This window comes from Marmota flaviventris, chromosome 5 (assembly GCF_047511675.1).
Source record: "Marmota flaviventris isolate mMarFla1 chromosome 5, mMarFla1.hap1, whole genome shotgun sequence".
Taxonomy (NCBI): domain Eukaryota; kingdom Metazoa; phylum Chordata; class Mammalia; order Rodentia; family Sciuridae; genus Marmota; species Marmota flaviventris.
This window is the reverse complement of record NC_092502.1, coordinates 8,127,722-8,145,920: the sequence shown is the minus strand read 5'-3', so window position 1 is coordinate 8,145,920 and position 18,199 is coordinate 8,127,722.

The window sequence follows — 18,199 nt, the reverse complement described above, 5'->3', positions numbered from 1 at the left end:
GTCTGCTGCAATGGCTGCCCGGGGACGTCTCTCTCCCCACGTGCGCCCTTTCCACATGGCCAGCATGGGAACTCTTCATGCTAGGGCCATCTCAAACTGGTCAGATTTATTACATGCTGCAAGCATCCCAGAGACCCAGAGATCCAGGGCTACTTAGGACCCAGCATGGGAAGTTACGAGTTCCACTGGCTGGAGACAAAAGGCTTGAGCAGCCTCATTTCGAGGAACAGGAACTGGTTCGGGGAGTGGGTGCCCAGAGTCCCTGATCTGCAGACGAGCACCATACCTGCCCCCGGGGGTTGGTTAGCGCAGGACTTGAGGAACATGAGAGAAGAGGAGCTGGATGAGCAGCCCAGAACCTGGGACAGCCGCCCAGATATACAGAGCATTCCCAAGGAGAAAGCAATGCCCACGGGTTTCCATAGCTCACTTGCCATTCTTCCCCACTGCAAACTGCCCAATAGGACAAAGGAAACCGCCTCTGGTACGGTCCGGCCAGAGTCCCCCACTGTCTTTCCCTGGGGTCTTGGACTCCTTCTTTTGTATTGTTTCTACGTGTTGCCAGTGATTTTGCTTTTTGTTTGTTTGTTTTGCTTTTGTGCTTTGGTTTTTGTTCTTAATGCAGCTTTCAGAAAGGGTAAAGAAGAAAAATATTGCCCTGACCCCTTGCTCTCCTGTTCTGCCCTCCAGAGTGACCCCGATCCCCAGCGGTTGGCGCAACCTCCCAGAGACGGATGGCATACTCACAGGTGTAAAGGAATTCTCCCAAACTAAGTGACGAGCCCTCTGCAGAACGCACTTGGACTTGTGGTGCACATGTGTGCAGGAGCACAGGCAGGTGTGCATGAGTGTGTGTGTCTCCTCAACGTCCTGCAGGGAGCGGGTGCACTGGGACCTCAGAGCACCTCACTGGCCCCTTTTCTAGCTGCACAAGGTTCCGTGGCATGGATGAGCCACCCTTCTGCTGTCTGCAGTCCTGGCTGATGGGCAGTGGGTAGGTAGGTAGTTTGCAGAGTGGCCTTTACAGACACGATTTCCCTCCTCTTTGTGCCAATCTGTCTATTTTATTTGATTTGTCACTATGTCTGTCTGTAACAAGATAGTAACTCCTTTGTATCAGAGTTGAAATTATCCCTTAAGTTAATTGTTAATTGTACATCATTTTCCGTCACTGTATCTGTAGTTGTTGCACATTCCCTTTAAGGACAGAGCCTAGAACAGCAAATTGACCCAGGAAAGTTATAGCCAACGGAATGGTCCTAGATACCTGACCCCTGCTGCAGGTTTCCAGGAACCAGGGCTTTGGGACCCAGCAAGTGCAGTTACATCGTCCAACTCCCCTGAGTTCTCCCAGCCTACCCTCTTCTTTCCCAGATTTTAGAACACAGTAATAAATGCTCAGACTTTCAAGTCAGACAGAAAAGGGACCAAATCTTGGCTTCGCCTTTGGGGAGTGTCCACAGGGGAAGCACTCACCCCACAGAACCTCAGTTTCCCAGTATAGAAAATAAATCTAGCTGGGCATGGTGGCACATACCTGTAATCCCAGTAACATAGAGGCTGAGACAGGAGGTTGGGAGTTCAAAGCCATCCTCAGCAAAAGTGAGGCACTAAGCAACTCAGTGAGACCCTGTCTCTAAATAAAATACAAAATTGGGCTGGGGATGTGGCTTAGTGGTTGAGTGCCCGAGTTCAATCTCCAATACCAAAAATATAAATAAACAAACAAACAAATCAAACCTTAACAGAGCTCCTAATTCCCTGGCTAAAGAGGTGTGAAGTATCTGTTTATTTACACACCTACCCATTCACATCCAAAGGAGACTAGTTCCCAGGGTTCCCTTCCAATACCCAATCCTGTGGATGCCCAACCCTGTAGGTGAAGTGGGTTACATTTACATAGAACCTGCACATACCTTTCTGTATAGCTTAAATTACCTCTAGATTATTTATAACCCCAAATACAATATCAGTTCTCTGTAAATATTTGTTATACCACATTTCAGAAAATAATTTCAAGAAAAATGAAGTCTATTCATGTTTGGTAGACACGTTTTTTCCCTCTGAACATTTTCAGTCCATGATTGAACCCAAGGAAAGGAGGCTATAGAGAGGTCCCCAAAGTCCAGCCAGCACTCTGGCTTTGTAATCCTTGTGGGACGTCCCCTGTAATTTGGAGGAGAAAAGCAGGTGAGGAGCTGAGCCCAGATTCCCCTCTGGCCCCGTGAAGCCCACGGCTGGTTCTAACCTCAGAAACTCAAGACAACGGCAGACATGTATGGTCTTCCTACTTGCAGAGGCAGGAGCATGTTGCTCAGAACAGAGCATCCAAATGGACCTCTTGCAGCGGCTGGGTGGAAGTGCCAAATAGTCTTCTGGTAGCTTGTGGTCCAACCAGAGTGAGCGTCTGTTGAGAGCCACAGCCGAAGGGGCCCCAGCAAACTTCCAGCTGATTGGCTCACCCTGGCCCCAGCAAACTTCCAGCTGCCAGCTGATTGGCTCCTCTGTGGTGATGCTCATTGGGCTGTTTCCCCCGCCCTTTCAGACCACTGGAGCTGCTCATTGGGGGATTCTTTTGGCTCCGCCCACACAACCTAGCCAATCGGCCTCAAGAGCGGGAGGAGTGGGGGTTGAGAGGCTCCCTGGAAGCCGGTGGTGGCAGTTGGGCTCTGAGGGAACTCCTGAAGAGCTGTGTGGTGCAGCATGTGTTCTAAAAATAAAGTCCGTTTCTGCTTGATAAGTGGCTCATGAATTGTGCCCAGCCAGACTGCGGCAAGTGTCACCTTCCAGCTGCAAGTCCACTCCCAAGGTTTAACCCCAAAGAATCAAAGTCCAAGCCCAGAGAAAGACTGGCATGTGACTGTTCACAGCATCCTGCTCAAACCAGCTGACAGGTGGAAGTTGGGGCCCCAGCCCAGGTGTCCATCAACAGGAGACTGGATCATCAGGACTCTGGAACACTCTGGGGCGGCAGGAAGCCCCGACTACTGCAAGGCAGCGATACAGAGGAAACTGAAAAGCACGCAGAGCAAAGAGAGCCAGACAGAAAAGGTGCTATTGTACGACTCCACTAATAGAAAGTTCTGGAACAGGAAAAGAAAGGGCTGAAGGGTTGTTTCTCAGGGGCGAGCAGCGGGAGGGTATGGCCTGGGGGTGTGCAGAACCCTGGAGATGGTCTGCAGCTGGACTGGCTGAGAGGTGCCAGGAAGACCTGGGCATTTCTGTTTATGCAGATTTTATCTCTATAATGAGGAGAACATGAATTTTGAATCCTAGTGAAGGACACCATGCTGAGATGTTTAGAGAGGAAGTGTACGCATGTTTGCAACTCACTTTGAAATGCATCAAAAATAAGGTAGGTTGATAGCTGGGCAGACGGATAGATGTGAGGTAAAAATAAATTAAACAGAACCCTAAAAACCATGGATCAAGAGGGTGAGCACACGGATATTCACTATAGAACTCTCCAATTTTCTGTATGTTTGAAATTCTTCCTAGCAGAATGTTGGAGGAGAAAACATCTGAAAAGTTATTGCCTGGGTTTACCTCCTGCCTTTACCCTCCTCGGCTCTGTGACCTTAGAGGAGTTGCTTGGTATCTCTGTGCTCTGCCTGTTTCCTCATCTATAGAACATTGATGAACTTTGGACTATTCAGAAGATTAGATGAGGTGTTACTATGAAGCATTTAGAATTGGCACAAAGTAAGTTCTCAGTGCTCTGAGATGGTGACTGCATGGCCTGGTCCTCATGGGCTGTATTGTTCAATGCTTCCAACACTGATTCCAAGAGGCAGTGTCCTAGAGGGATGTATGGGGCAAACTGTGATTCCTCTCCACCCTCAATTTCTTCATCTCAAAAGTGGAAATAATTAAACTGCCTGGGCTTTTAAGAGGCCTAAATAAAATACTTTGCATAAATAAAAGCAATTGAAACACAGCTCAATTGAAGCCTTCAGCCCAACCTGCTTCTCCCCTGACTCAGGTGGAGGAGGTTGACCGAGTCGCAGCCTCCCCAGCCCCTGCTGCAGACATGCTCAGGACGGGACTGCACCTGAAGATGGACAGCTGGGGGTGGGGGCAATAGGAGGGAGCCCAGCCCCAGTCTCAGGGCAAACTTGCAGCTTCCCTGGGAAACGGGAGATGTGGCCTCAGCCCTTGGAGTCCTGCTGGCAGCCTCAAGTCACAAGAGTGTCTGAACAGGACAGATCCTGGGATAGCCACGTGGGATTCTTCTGGACTACATAGGCCACCCATTGTGTGGCATCCGCACCTGGGGCTGGGTGGCCTCCCTGCGGGCCTGCTCTGCCAATCAGTGGGAACGAGGCTGCCCATGTCACCGTCCATTGTCCAGCACAGCTCCATTGTGAGGTCATCACAGGAAGCAGATTCCTCCTGCAGTTATGAGCACCGTCCTTGCAGAGTGCTGGACTGGTGTCTGAGGCCACCCGCTAGGATTTCATGAAAACACAGAATTTAAACGAAAACGTTCAAACTGTCATTCAGGACTTCCTAGAGCCTGTTATTTCACCATCTCCAGTTCTTTCCTGATGGGTGCTTTGACTTCCTGCAGAAATGCCCTCAAAAAACAAATCAATGGATGACCCCGTGGCCTGGCCCTGCATGCTTTTCAGGGAGCAATTTCTCCTTCTCGAGTTTAAAACCCATCTGGGTTTCAAGAGGCTCTTAATTCACGGATTGCTGATTCGCTTCTTTCTGACAAAAATGCTGTTTTGTGAGAGAAATTTGCCACCCCCCAGAGACTCTTTAGAGATCTTCTAGAAACGCTGGGCGTATCGGCAGTGAAGGCCCTGAGTGCTCTTTATCTCCCTCTCGGCAGCACTTCATGGAATTCAAACCCCAAACCTCATGAGTTTTCCATGGAGTGTGAAGCAGCTAGGGAAGGCTGCTCCCGGGGAGCAGGGGGCTGGGGGGTGAGAAGGTGCAGGTTCAGCAGGCACTCCTCACCCCACCTGGCACCGCTCCACCACCCAGGTGGCTGCTCACACCCTCGTCCGCCCAGGCGGGCTGTCCCCCACCAGTTCCTGCACAAACTCAGCAGCATTGTTAGCTCTGTCACCAACATGGATTTAATTTTTTTAAATTGACACATGATGATTGCACATATTTATGAAGTACATGGGATGACTCCATGCACATGTGCAATGTGGGATGGCCACATCAGGCAGCGCGCATGGCCATCACTTTATCCATCATGTTGGGACATCCAGTCTCCTCTTCCCTAGCTACTCTGAGGTACACAATGAGCTGCTGTCCATCATACTTACCCATGGGCCACAGGTGTTAGATGTCATCCTTCCCATCCAGCTGCGCCTGTGCCCAGTGCCATCCTCGCTCGGTCTCCCCCCACGTCCTTCCCAGCCTCTCTCTCTCTCTGATTTTTAACTCAAGTTTCCTGTCGCCCCAGGTGGGGTTCCCCTGAACTTCACTAGTTCCCCTTGGACATGACTTTCCCCATCCACCCTGGCCCTCGGCTGCCGAGCCCTCTCCGGCCACCCATCCCCATCATGGGTGTGCAAAGCGGCCATGCAGAGTGGCTGAAGCTCAGAGCCTGGAGTCCCACGTGAGTTCGAGCTCCGGTTCTTCAGAGCTCTGACTACGTGGGCTGAAGCCAGCTACCTCATCCTTCCACACGTAGTTCCTTTCCTGAAGAATGGACAGAACACGGGCGCCCATGGAGTGCAGTCAGTAAAGAGCCACCCAACTAGAGGGCAGAGCCCTCTGTGGAGCTGGAGAACAAACTTCCAGAGTCTGTCTCCTGGGAGAAGCGCTGGTAAGTGCACCTTGTCCACCTTGCCACACGCGGACAGCCCAGGAGGCGCATAACATGGATGTCTTAGGACCCATGTGTCTTGGGCTCCTCTCTCCACCTCACTGCCGGAGGACACTGCCCGCTGGCTTTCTCTGGGACCCCAGTCCGAGGTACTTAGAGTCAGGCCTGCAAGACGTCCCTGTGGAGAACAACCTGAGAAGTGTCTTTGGGATGCTCTGGGAGGCAAAGTGCCATCCGAGTGTCACTTTGGATGTGAAATTCATCCTCCAGATCCATGCGAGAGACTCAGAAAATCCATCACTTAGCAACAGCTGACCCATCAGAAAGGGACACCAGACTTCTGTGACCTTGGGGACACACAGTTGGAAAACTACCAGCAACTACTGATTGGAAAGGACCCCGAAGGCAGAGGCATTTGTAAATAACCATTGACTCACTGTGGTGTGAGGACACAGTGTGGAAACAGACCCAGCGCTGGATTGGTCTCCTGAGAGAACTCAGCTGGAGCAAGAACTTGGCCTCCATGAATGTCACTCTCCTGACCTCCAGCAGAGAGGATTGATCATATTTGTCAATATTATTACAAATATTGAATAATTGCCACAGAATGCACTGAACACAGTGCTAGCCCAGAGTGAACCCTGGCGAGCAGTGGCCATTGCTCATATTAACAAAGTATGACCCAAGAGTTCACTCTGAAACCTGGCACCGCTTGTCCAATATTTATTAAAATTCACGTGCACAGTAGTGAACCTGCCAAGACTCCCTAGGGACAGAATGACACGTGGCTTTGCCAATCCTGTTTAGTCACCTTGCCCTCCCTCTGCCACACCCTGACCTACGCGACTTCTGAACAGACCAACCTGGGTGGATGTGGACACAACTGCATGTCGAGAGCTTCAGGACTTCCCTGGATGCTCGGGTACAGGGCCACTAACATCAAACAAACAGTAGTGATAAGGACGTGTTTAAGTGCCAGACACTGTATTAGATCACACACACACACACACATTTTTTCCTATTCCATCAAAAATACAAGTGCTATCATCCAATCTGGAATATCTGGCTCAAGACTAAAATGAAGTAATTTATACCAAGAGGAATACATGCAAAAATGAGAAAAGTCACACTGACGGCAGAACAATTTTCAAACTCAAATCTGAGTCCATCATGAACACCCTTGCCACCCATCCAAGTACCTGACTTAAACAACTGTACGAATGGAGGATGGAGGGAGGGAGGGAGGGAGGGATACAGGGAGGGAAGGAAGGGAGGGCAGGAAGAAAGGGAGGGAGGGTGGCCGACTGACCCTCAACTGAGACAGGAAACTGATTTTTGATTATCAAGGTGACGGGTTTAGCTTTGGGAAGGTTGAGTCTGCAGAGCCGCTGGGTAGATGAGGGAAGCCCTGTCCAGGAGGCAGGACAACATATGGGCTAGAAAGCAAAACAGTTTGTGGAATGGTAAAGTAGAATTTTATGATTTTTAAATTTATTTTGCCTCTCTCAGACTCAGTTTTCCCTTTTATAAAAATAAAAATAAGAGAAGGGCTAGGCTCAGTGGTGCACACCTGTAATCCCAGCAGCTCAGAAGGCCGAGACGGGAGGATTGAAAGTTCAAAGCCAGCCTCGGCAACTTAGTGAGGCCCTAATAAGCAATATAGCCAGACCCCTCTTGCTAACTGAGATAAAGAAAGAAAGAAAGAAAGAGGAAAGGAAAGGAAAAGAAAAGAAAGAAAAAGGGCTGGGGAAGTGGCTCATTGGTTAAGTGCCCCTGGGTTCAATTCCTGGGACCAAGAAGAAAGAGTATGGCTGGGGCACACCTCAGTGTTGGAGAACTGCCCCCCCACCCCGTGCACGAGCCCCGTTTCCCACCCAGCACCACCACAGGAGGAGGGGAGGGAGGGAGAAAGCAACGCTCCTTCTTTGCAGGTGTTTTGGGAATCCTCACCCCACTCAGACGGGTTGACAGGGCTAGATGACATTCAGGCGCCTGCACACAGTGCCTGTCCTTGAGCATGACTGGAGCCATGTCACATGCGGAGAACTCCATGGGCAAGGGGACAGAGCAGAGGCGAGGAGGGAAGGTGGTCACGGGGAGCTGCCCATTTCATCAGGGGGGCCCCCAGAAGCAGAAACATCTGGCCCCATCTGAGGTCCAAATATTCAGTCCCTGGGTGCTGACCTAGCCTAGGATTGCACCCACGTCTGATCTGGAACTTGAGTTCCCTGGAATCCTGAGGGGCTGCAGGCAGGGAACCATCCTTCTTGCAAAGCTTTGACCCTGTCACGGGGTGGAAGGGTGGCAGCTGCAGCTTAACCACACAGAAAGAGTGGTGTAGGAGCCAGGGTGCCATTAGGCATCCAGGACCTGAGGGTGTCCTCGGAGGCCAAGAGCAGAGCGCTCACCGTGAGGGAACTTTGAGGAAGGCCGAGGGAAGACAGTTTATTTTTCAAAAAGAGAAGATCCCACCAAGAGGGAAGGGCCCTAGAGCAGCACCACCTGGCACCTGAAGGGCACACACTGTCCCCTTCCAGCGACCAGTCCCTCACTCAGGTGCTCAGTCTCTGAGGACTTTGAACAGGACCTTCCTCCCTCCCTCTCTCCTCTGTGGATGGGGATCATATCCATTTTCTTCAGGCCTTTGGGGGTTGCAGGACAGAAACAGCTCCGTGTGGCTGGGGCAGTTCAGACTCCAACAGGGCAGAGCCTACTGCACCCGGGTGGCCTCTCAGCTGCAGTCCCTCTGGTCTCTGCTTCTCTGCACACCTTGGCTTTCTTGCTCTGAGAACTGACATCTCCAAGAAGCTGGAAGGGTGGCCACCGGAGCCCTTGGGGTCACTTTGTCTTCACTGGCAGAGAAGAAAGATGCTCTGCCCTAAGCCCAGGGAAGAGCTGCCTCGCCCAGTCTCAGTGCCCACCTGGCTGAGGCACTCTGGGCGTCCCCTCGGGGAAGAAAGGCCACCCCACCTGTAGGAAGGAGGGGACGTGGCTCCCTGAAGGCGGGTATGGCCCAGAAGAGGTGGAAAGTGTTGGGCAGACAAAACAATCAACACATACCGTGTGTGTTTCATCACAGGGACGTTGTGACAGTCAGCAATGTAGCTGGAATTGCTCTATAAATGCCACCGTGTCTAGCACAATAGCAAGTGTGCTATCAGGTCCTTGTTTAAATATTAAATGGTACAATAGGCTGACCAAGTGAGAGGGACATGCTTACTTCACAGGGCTCGTAAAGAATCTCCCACCACCGAGGGGGGACTCAGCGGTATTAGCTGGTATTTCAGGAAGCTGCTGTCTGCCCCTCGCCATGCTGTGATGCACAACAGGGAGAATCCACTTCGGTCTCCATCTCTGGCTTCGGAGTCTAAGCTTCTGAGGCCTTTGAAATTTCCCATTAGGAGCCTGTGACACCGAGCTCCTGAGCAATTAGCCTTTCCTGGGTGGTAGAAACAGCTTTTGTCCCCAGGGAGGGAAACTGGACACTGAGACCAGCAAAGAGAGCTGGGGACACTGTCATTTCCATCTGGGAAGGGTGGCTCTGCATTTGGATTTGCTAGGGACAGTCTCAGTTTCTCCCTGTCTCGGGCGTGATTTCATTTTTCCTTCACACCAATAGGTTTCCCAACATCCCGTTGCTCCTCCAAACTGTCGAAGGAAAAGCCAAAGGAACAGGGGCAGAAACCCGCAGGAGGCATCCCCAGCATTCCAGGCAGGTGACCTTCCCCAACCGCAAGCAGATGCAACAGGACTAAGCCATCCCCTGTCCCAGCCTCTGACCTTCACGGTCAACAGCTATGGTGAGTTGGGGACCCCTAGGAGAACCAGGAATTCCTCCCAAGCTGTATGACAGTGGCTTTGCCTCCTGGCCGCTGACCTCCTCCTCCCCTGCAGCCAGGCTGGAGAGGGTGGTGACGTCCGCCTGCTGTCTTCCCTCCACCCTCCGCATGCACCTTCCCCGCTTCTGGGCCCACCTCGAGCCTCTGAAGCAGGAAGCCCGTCTCCCTTGTCAGCTCTGCCTTCTAGCACTGGGCCTGGCACCCAGGGCCTGCCTGAGAGATGCACAGGACCGTGGGCAGGTGGCTGTGCCTGCCTGGCCAGCTGAGCTACTGGGAGATTCATTCAAGGTGGATCTTTCAGAGGGACTTGCTGACTAAAAGTTTTAAAAATTACAGAAGAGGGGAAAAAGCAAGTGAGTAAATTGTCTTTAAAAAAGGTGGCTTCTGCCTCGTGATTAAACAAGGACAAAAGCTCGAAGACAAGCTGGGGCTGCTCCTTTGCCTCCAGCACGCGTGTGGCTCTGAGTGATAATTCAGGATCCTAGAGAAGAGCCGAGATGAGCTGGTACCTGAGACTCAGAGCATCAGCAACCACCGGCTCGTGACGGGGAGGAGGAGGAAGAGGAGGCAGGGGATTCAAGGCCCTGTGCGACCTCTCTGCTGGTGTCCCTTAGCACGCCCACATCCAGGTGACAGGGAGCTCTGTGCCCTTTGCTGATTGGATGCAGGGCTGGGGAGAGCCAGGGAGGCTTTGTGGGCCCAGCCGGGGTGCCCAGGCCTTCGCTTGCAACAGCACCCATGGTGTGGTCCCAAGAGGAGTCCCCCCCACCACGAGCCTCTGCCTCGCCCCCGACAGAGCTCAGGAAAGAGCCCTGGGCAGGGCTGTGCTGGAGGCAAATCCAGAGCAGCTTCCAGAAGCCAGTTCCGTGCCTGGTGGACGGCTGCTCCCTTCTCACCTGCCACAGAGTCCCAGAGCCTGGTCCTTAGCGCTGGCCCGAGGCGTGAGCCTTATTTGCTCTCCACTGGCTGCATTTGGAAAACACTTGCAGCTACCCCATCACCATGGGGTAGCTGCATATCACTGAGCCATGGGCAGGTCCTGGTCAGTGCTTTGTAGGGGACTTTATCGTCTGATCATCGGAGTGCACTTCAACTAAGGCGCTACTGCGTCACGGGGCCACTTGGTCTTGCTGATCACTGTTCGTACATGGCCCGACATTGTCCCAAGTATCATCCTGCAGTACGTGGCTGCACTCCATTCTGCCTCTCTGCATGTAATCTGCCTCCTCCCCTTCGTGGAGGGCTCCCAAGGCTTGGGACTGGCTGGCCGTGGCCTGCTCTGTGTCCATCTCTCTGTGACGTTCACACAGTGAAAGCCCGTAACAAAGCATTTACCCACCACCAGCATGAGTCAAAGCCTCCATGATTTTTGCTTTCAGTGTGCAAGGACTGGCCGCCACTACACCCTGTGCGCTATTATTTTACAGTTTCCAATGTTTCTGCTTCACGCTCTCATTTAATACTTACTGCTAATGAGTGAAATGGGCCTCATGGGGTGGAGGCTTGGGGACATGAGAGGCTGGCAGGCTCATGCAGTCCTTCTTCATCCCACTAACAAGCTTCCTGCCGGTGCTGACCCCCACAAGCTTCTGAACTCACCCAGAGACTCAGGAGTGAGTGGGCCAGATCCTGTCCTCAGGGATCTCAGCCTTACAGGAGGGAATGATGAAGCAAGAAGCCACTTGGAGACTTTCTAACAGTGCCAGAATCTGTATGCACAAGGCACGGCAGTCACTGGAGGGGGCGGGTGGACTTGGGTTAAGTCAAGGAATCAAAGACGGCGTCACTCGTGTGGGAATATTCAGGTACGTGAGAACTTACGGATGGTGTGGCAACTTCCAGACGGAGGACACGGTACAGTTGGCACTGAAAATGCCAATCGCAGACTACAGGTGCGAAGGAGGCCCTCGGGGATAACACAGCTAAACACGCCCTTCATCGTGATGTCACCATGCCACAGCGGAACGCCTGGCTCCAGGTTGTGGCGATGCTGGTGTGAATGAGCCCACTGCACTGCCAGGCGTAGGAGAGCAGGGCGCTCACAGGGCTGTAGGGCAGGACCGGGTGACGGGCTTACACATTTACTGTGCCACACTCTCTGTAGTTACTTCAGTGTGTTCTCCCTCCACTTACAAAAGAAAGCTCACAGGAAACGGTTTGCAGCGGCCCCGGCATCTTGTGTTCTCTGTGTCTCTTGATTGTTGCGTTTTCTCTTGTGCTTGATGGAATCTAGCGTGGTGTTGCTCAGCACGGCCCCAGGAGCGAGAGCGATGCTGCATCTCTAAGGTGTGTCTCAGTCCAAAGCAGGCTGCACCGCCTGGGCCATGGAAGTTCGCCCTGGTGATCACATGGTGCTGAGTGGCCTGCCGCTGCAGTGCTCAGAACGTGTCCCCCTCCCTAGGCAACGCATGCCTGCACGCCCAAGGACCAGGAGAGGAGGAGCTCCCAAAAGGTGGGTTTGGATATGCAAGAACTTCCAGGTGGTCTCTCAAAGAAAAGAGGAGAGGGGAAACTCATGGGGTCAGAAGTTCTCAGATCTTGGAGCTGCGAGGGTCACCGCTGCTCTCCTTCCTTGCTCCACACCCGTGTGCCCTGGGAGGTGGATTGCTAAGGGAGCTCACCTGGGGTCAAGTGAAGCCAGCCAAAATGCTGTGCAGGACCCAGCAGCAGCAGAGAAAGGGGTTCCGCCTCCACAGTCTAACCGCGCTCTCTTCCTCCTCCCGCGGTGGACGTTTAATGAACTGCATACCACCAAGAAAACAAATGGCCTCCACCTGGGCCATCTGGGCTCTTACCTGCCAGGAGCAAGCCGCGGTTTGGGTTCACTGTTTGGTTGTTATGATTGTGTGCCAAAGACCATCTTTTAATAGGAGACTGTGTCTGAGCGAGAGCAGAGTGTTCTCAAAGCTGGGCGAGCACCCGGATCACCAGGACAGCCTAGGAGATGGCAGATTGCCGGGCTGCACCCCAGAGGTTCTGATTCAGGAAGACTGGAGGTGGGGCTGTCATTTTGTAATGGATTTCTAGGTGGTGCCGCTGTGGCTGCTCTGGGTACCACATTTTGAGAACTGATGCTCTAGATATATTGAGAATGTTGGACAGACTGGATTTCCAGCTCCAGGTGCACCTTGGCCAAGTCATTTTGCTCTCTGAACCCCGTTTCCTTGTCTATAAAACAGACGCTGCTGTGGGTACTGAGCCATCATCTGCCTGGTGCTCAGCCCTTCCCATGAATGCCTGCTCCCTTCAGCTCTGTGACCCACCGTGCTCACACACACCATCGGTTGTCATGGAGATGAACTCAGTCACCAGAAATGCCGCTGTGGAGTCAGGCAGGGGAGCAGACCCCAGCTCTGTGGCTTCCTGTGAGGACTCAAGCAAGACAGTCACCTCTTTGAGCCTCACTTTCGTCATCTTCAAAACAGGAACTAAAAAATCACAAGGGAATCTACCTTCTAGTGTTTGTGGAATATTATTATGCGCCTGGCACATAGCAAGTCCTGGTAAGTGAGAACTCTTAGCACAGGCAATTTCTTTGGGTCAGTAGAATCTCTGCTTTACCGTAAAGATTAGCCCAAGGGATGGAAATTGTGCACAAAATATCAAACATCAAGGAGAGTAAATATGTATCTAAAAAGCTTAAACTTGAACTTATAAGTCAAGATTGCAGGAAAAACCAATGTATATGACACATTGGTTTTGAAACTAATTCATAACCAGTGGATGGAACTGGAATACAGTTTGTGCTGAAGATGAATATCCTTCAACTCCAGAAAAGTCTGAGGGCCACAGGGCCCTTTCCAGTGGTCAGTTGTGATGGATGGCAGGCTGCTTGTCAATCAGCTCATGGTCTCTTTCAGCAGCCTGGTGGTCCTCACCTCTGGGGATAAAGAAATTGGGAGTTGGAAGGATTGAGCTGATCTGAGGGCTGGAGAAGCCGGTCTAAGAGGTCAGATGTCTCTGATCCTGGGGCCAAATGACACAGATTCCTTTGCATGCTTTTCTTTTACACTATTCACTTAATTAGATTAGTAGTGATAGAAAATTAAAACACTTTCTGTCTTTCATACAATACCTGTAAAAAGAGGAGATAGCAAAGGGCAAAGAGTTAAAGGTGAAGAGAGAGCCTACCGAATGGGAGCAAATTTTTACCACACACACATTAGATAGAGCACTAATATCCAGGGTATATAAAGAACTCAAAAAATCTTAACACCAAAAACATACACAAGCTAATTAATAAATGGGCCAAGGAACTGAAGAGACACTTCTCAGAAGAAGATATACAGCCGATCAACAAATACATGAAAAAATGTTCAACATCTCTACTTATTAGAGAAATTAAAATCAAAACTACTCTAAGATTTCATCTCACTCCAGTCAGAATGGCAGCTATTATGAAGACAAACAACAATAAGTGTTGGCAAGGATGTGGGGAAAAAGGCACACTCATACATTGCTAATGGGACTGCAAATTGGTGCAACCAATCTGGAAAGCAGTATGGAGAATCCTAGGGAAACTGGGAATGGAACCACCATTTGACCCAGTTATCCTACTCCTTGTTCTATACCCAAAGGACTTAAAACAGCATACTACATGGACACAGCCACATCAATGTTTATAGCAGCACAATTCACAATAGCTAAACTATGGAGCCAACCTAGATGCCCTTCAGTAGATAAATGGATAAAGAAAATGTGCTCTATACACACAATGGAATATTACTCAGCATTAAAAGAGAATAAAATCATGGCATTTGCAGGTAAATGGATGGAGTTGGAGAATATCAAGCTAAGTGAAATTAGCCAATCCCCAAAAACCAAAAGCTGAATGTTTTCTCTGATAAGCGGATGCTGATCCATAATGAGAGTGGGGCATGGGAGGAATAGACAAACTCTGGATAGGGCAAAGGGGAGAGAGGGGAAGGGAAGAGGAGCAAGGGGTAGGAAAGACGTGGAATAAGATGGAATCTTTACCCCGAGTACATGTATGAAGACTCGAAGGGTGTGACTCCACTTTGTGTATGAATGGAAATGCATTGTGCTGTCATGTATAACTAACTAGAACAAATAAATAAGTAAATTTTGAAAAGAGAGAGAGAGAGAAGACAAGGACGAGGAGAAGAGGTCGTGCATGGATGTGACCCTTCACAGTCCAGATTCTGAGCTGCATCGTCCACAGATGATCTTTGAGAGATGTCCACATTCTTTTTTTTTGAGACAGGGTCTCACTGTGCTTTCCAGACTGACTTTAACTCCCAGTCCTCCTGTCTCAGCCTCCCCAGTAGCAAGGATCACAGGCCCCACTGCACCCATCCAGGAAGATATTTAGATCTGAACTGCCTAAAAGGAGATATCTTTGTTGGATTTGTAAGCAGTCACCACCAAAGCAACAGAACAGAGTCAACACAGATGGTTAAAAAAGAAAAACCAGAGACTTTTAATAAATCCAGCACTACCCCTGAATGCGTAGAGCGGTTGGCTCTTACATAGTGACAGCTTCGGGTTCAACATGTTTGTACTCTAATTAGTCAACACTATTTCTTGATTAGCGGATTAAGTCTTGAGTGTCCATCCAATAAAGATCCTTTAAACAATGGCTGCCGTGTCCCCCCTGGTCTTTCAGGAGTGGCAGTGAACACGGGGGTTGGAGGGTCTGAACTGAGTCCCACCTTTAGGGTGGCGGGAGCCCCCTTCCTTCCCCTAGTCCTCAATTGCCTCAACCTGGGCAGCCTGCCTGCCTCTTAAGGTGGGTGGCCATAGGTGGTTGTGAAACATCCAGCATCGTAGTACACTCACGATGAGCGCTGTCCCTGGTGAGCTGTTTCCTCATCACTCTGAGGCTCTGTGTGGCCCAATGGCAACAGGAGTGACCCATTACTTTGCCGTAATGCTTCTCCCGCTGGACTTGGAGTTAACCTAGTGTAGCGATTACATCTGTGCTCTATTAAATATTTAGAAAAAGGTTTTGCTACTGAAAGGAAGCAAGCCTTTAGAATCCACAAGCCCAGGGTGCAGAGAGGCTTGGCCCAGCAGATTTAAGAACAGGACAGCAGATTTGTTCTAGCAAGTACGGTGAAGGGGAAAATAAGAGAAGGAGGAAAATAAAACTTATTGATTATTGGCTCTGGGACAGGCTGTAGCCTGGAATTTGCACGTGTTAGCAAGGACGAAAAGCCCTGGGGCATAAGCCCATTGCAAGGCCACACAACTAGTAAGCAGAAAATTTAGGGTTTGAGCCCAAGACGGCCAGAGTCCCAAATCTTAGCCTTATTTGACTCTCTGAGGCCGACTTCACAGCCCTTCCCTGTGAGCCCTCCCCAGCCTGCCTAGCAACTTTGTCCTGGGTCTCAAGCATTAGCAGGGCAAAAGTCGGCCTGATGAAGTTCTGTCCAAAGAGCCCAACTTCCCACCATGAGAAACAGGCCCCAGGAGGGGCTGGCCATGGAGTAACTAGGATCCAAGGACGAATGGGCATGATAGGAGAAGCACAGGTGTTAAAGCAGCCTCCATGGGACCAAGAGATGTGCTCAATCTTTTCTGAAAAGGGTCAGATCGACTCTCAGCCCCATTGCCTTCCTTGCAGTTGAGTGGCAGGAAGGAGCTCAGGCCCAGTGAGGTTCTCCAAACCAGCAGAGCCCCACTGGGCACCACGACCCGGGAAGGTGCTTCAGGTGGCACGTGACTTTAAGGAACAAATCAAGGTTTCACTGCCAAGGAGGCTAGAATGGGCCCTCTGCAGTAGATCATGAAAAATAATGTGTTCCCTGGTGCATTGGATTCAAGTCCACTCTCTTGGGCACGGCCTGGAAGGAATGGCTCGTGACTCCAGCCACAGACTTGCACCAACTCATCTGCTACCTGTGACTTCCCGCCCTCCTCTTCCCATCATGGGTGTTCCTTCTGTCCTGGACACCCCGGCCCCCTGCCCCTCAGGCTTGGCCCCACTCTTGTCTCTGTTGGGGACATTCTTCCAAGCAGACCTTACAAGGCAGGGCTCCCGGGACTCTTTTGGGGAAGGCATCTCAAGCCCTCCCTCCGCCCTGCTCTCTCTCTAGCACTTTGGGACTTGAAAGTACTTACTGACTGCTGCTGGTTTTGTGGCTGTCTCCCCTCCAGGGATGCATTTCTGTGACTGTCAAGACTCACCTGATTTTGTCACTACTGCCACCGCATAGCTGTGCAGTTTGTAAACAGCTAGTAAATATTTTCACAAAAACAAAATCACTCTCAGTTTGGAGTCAGAAAGGGGTGGGGACCCAAGCGAGAGATCCATGCACTTTTACACTTAGGTTTTATTCTCTCTGCCTGGAAAGACCCCTAGTCTTTGACGTCAGAAAAACCCAGTAAATTTCTAGACATCTTCAAATTCCAGTTCAGAAACTCAATGTCCCTCCTGCCACTCGGCCACGGGAGGCAGCCCCTGACTTCCTGGGCAATCCTCCTGTCTCCCACCTGCCCTGCTTTCACCCATGCCATGCTGTGTTCTGCTTATTTACTCAGATGCCCCCCTCCCAGGGAGAGGAATCAGGTGGGATTGTCTTATATTTCACACCTGGAACAACGTCTGGCATATCAAAGATGCTCAGTGAGTGTGTGGGAAATGAATTGAACTGAAATGAATTAAATCACATTAGTGGAAAGTATTTTTAAGTGCCACAGGCCATGAAGTCTATCTTCCCAGTTAAATTCAATTAAACAACTACTTATTCAACATAACCAGCAAATGATGACACCACCCAGCCACTGCACCTCATGTACAATAAATGAAATTGTCAGTTTTGAATTGGGGTAGGTGGCACCTTGGTGTGGGTTTCTGACGGGCAGTTGCGATGCAGAATCAAGGGTGGAGAGGTGTGGACGGTCTATGGGGCACCTCCTCTCCACTAAGTCCTGTGCCAGGGATTCCGAGTGGTAGGTGTCGCAGCACACTGCACACCAGTTTTGTGGGAGCGAGTAAAGAGGGAGAAGGAATGATCGTGTGAGCTCTAGGAAGGCCTCCCAGACAAGACGCATCATCAGGTCTTTGAAGCATGAGTACTTTAAGCCAGAGGCCAGGAGGAAGAGTCCTGGGGATTTGGGCTTCAGCAAGATAAGAAGAGCAGGCCCCTTTGCAGCATACCTGCAGGGGAGGTTGTGGGGAAAGGAGATGAAGCCAAGAGACCCGAAAGGCCTGGAGTGACCAGACACTACCCATGAGGGCCATCCCCTATCACTGCCACCATCTCCAGCGCAGGTAAGACACTGGCATTGGGTAGTGCAGCCCCAATGGGCTTCTGGGAATGGACTTCGTCGTCTGTGGGTCATTCAGCCCTTTCCTAGCAGGTGGACCCCTTGCTGAAGGAAGACTCCCCAGGCTGGGTCTGTCTATAGAGTGCCACGCCACCCTCGCATGAAGAAACCCTGTTCACCTATGAAGGTCTTGAAGATCCCCAGGGCTTCCTGGAGATGGAGTGGTAGCTGGACAGAGAGCTCATGAGCAGGCCTCGCGGTCAGCCACGGAAAGCACGGCAGATAGAACATGAAACCAGCCCCTCTTTCCTCTGCAGCTCCAGCGTCTCCTTCTCTG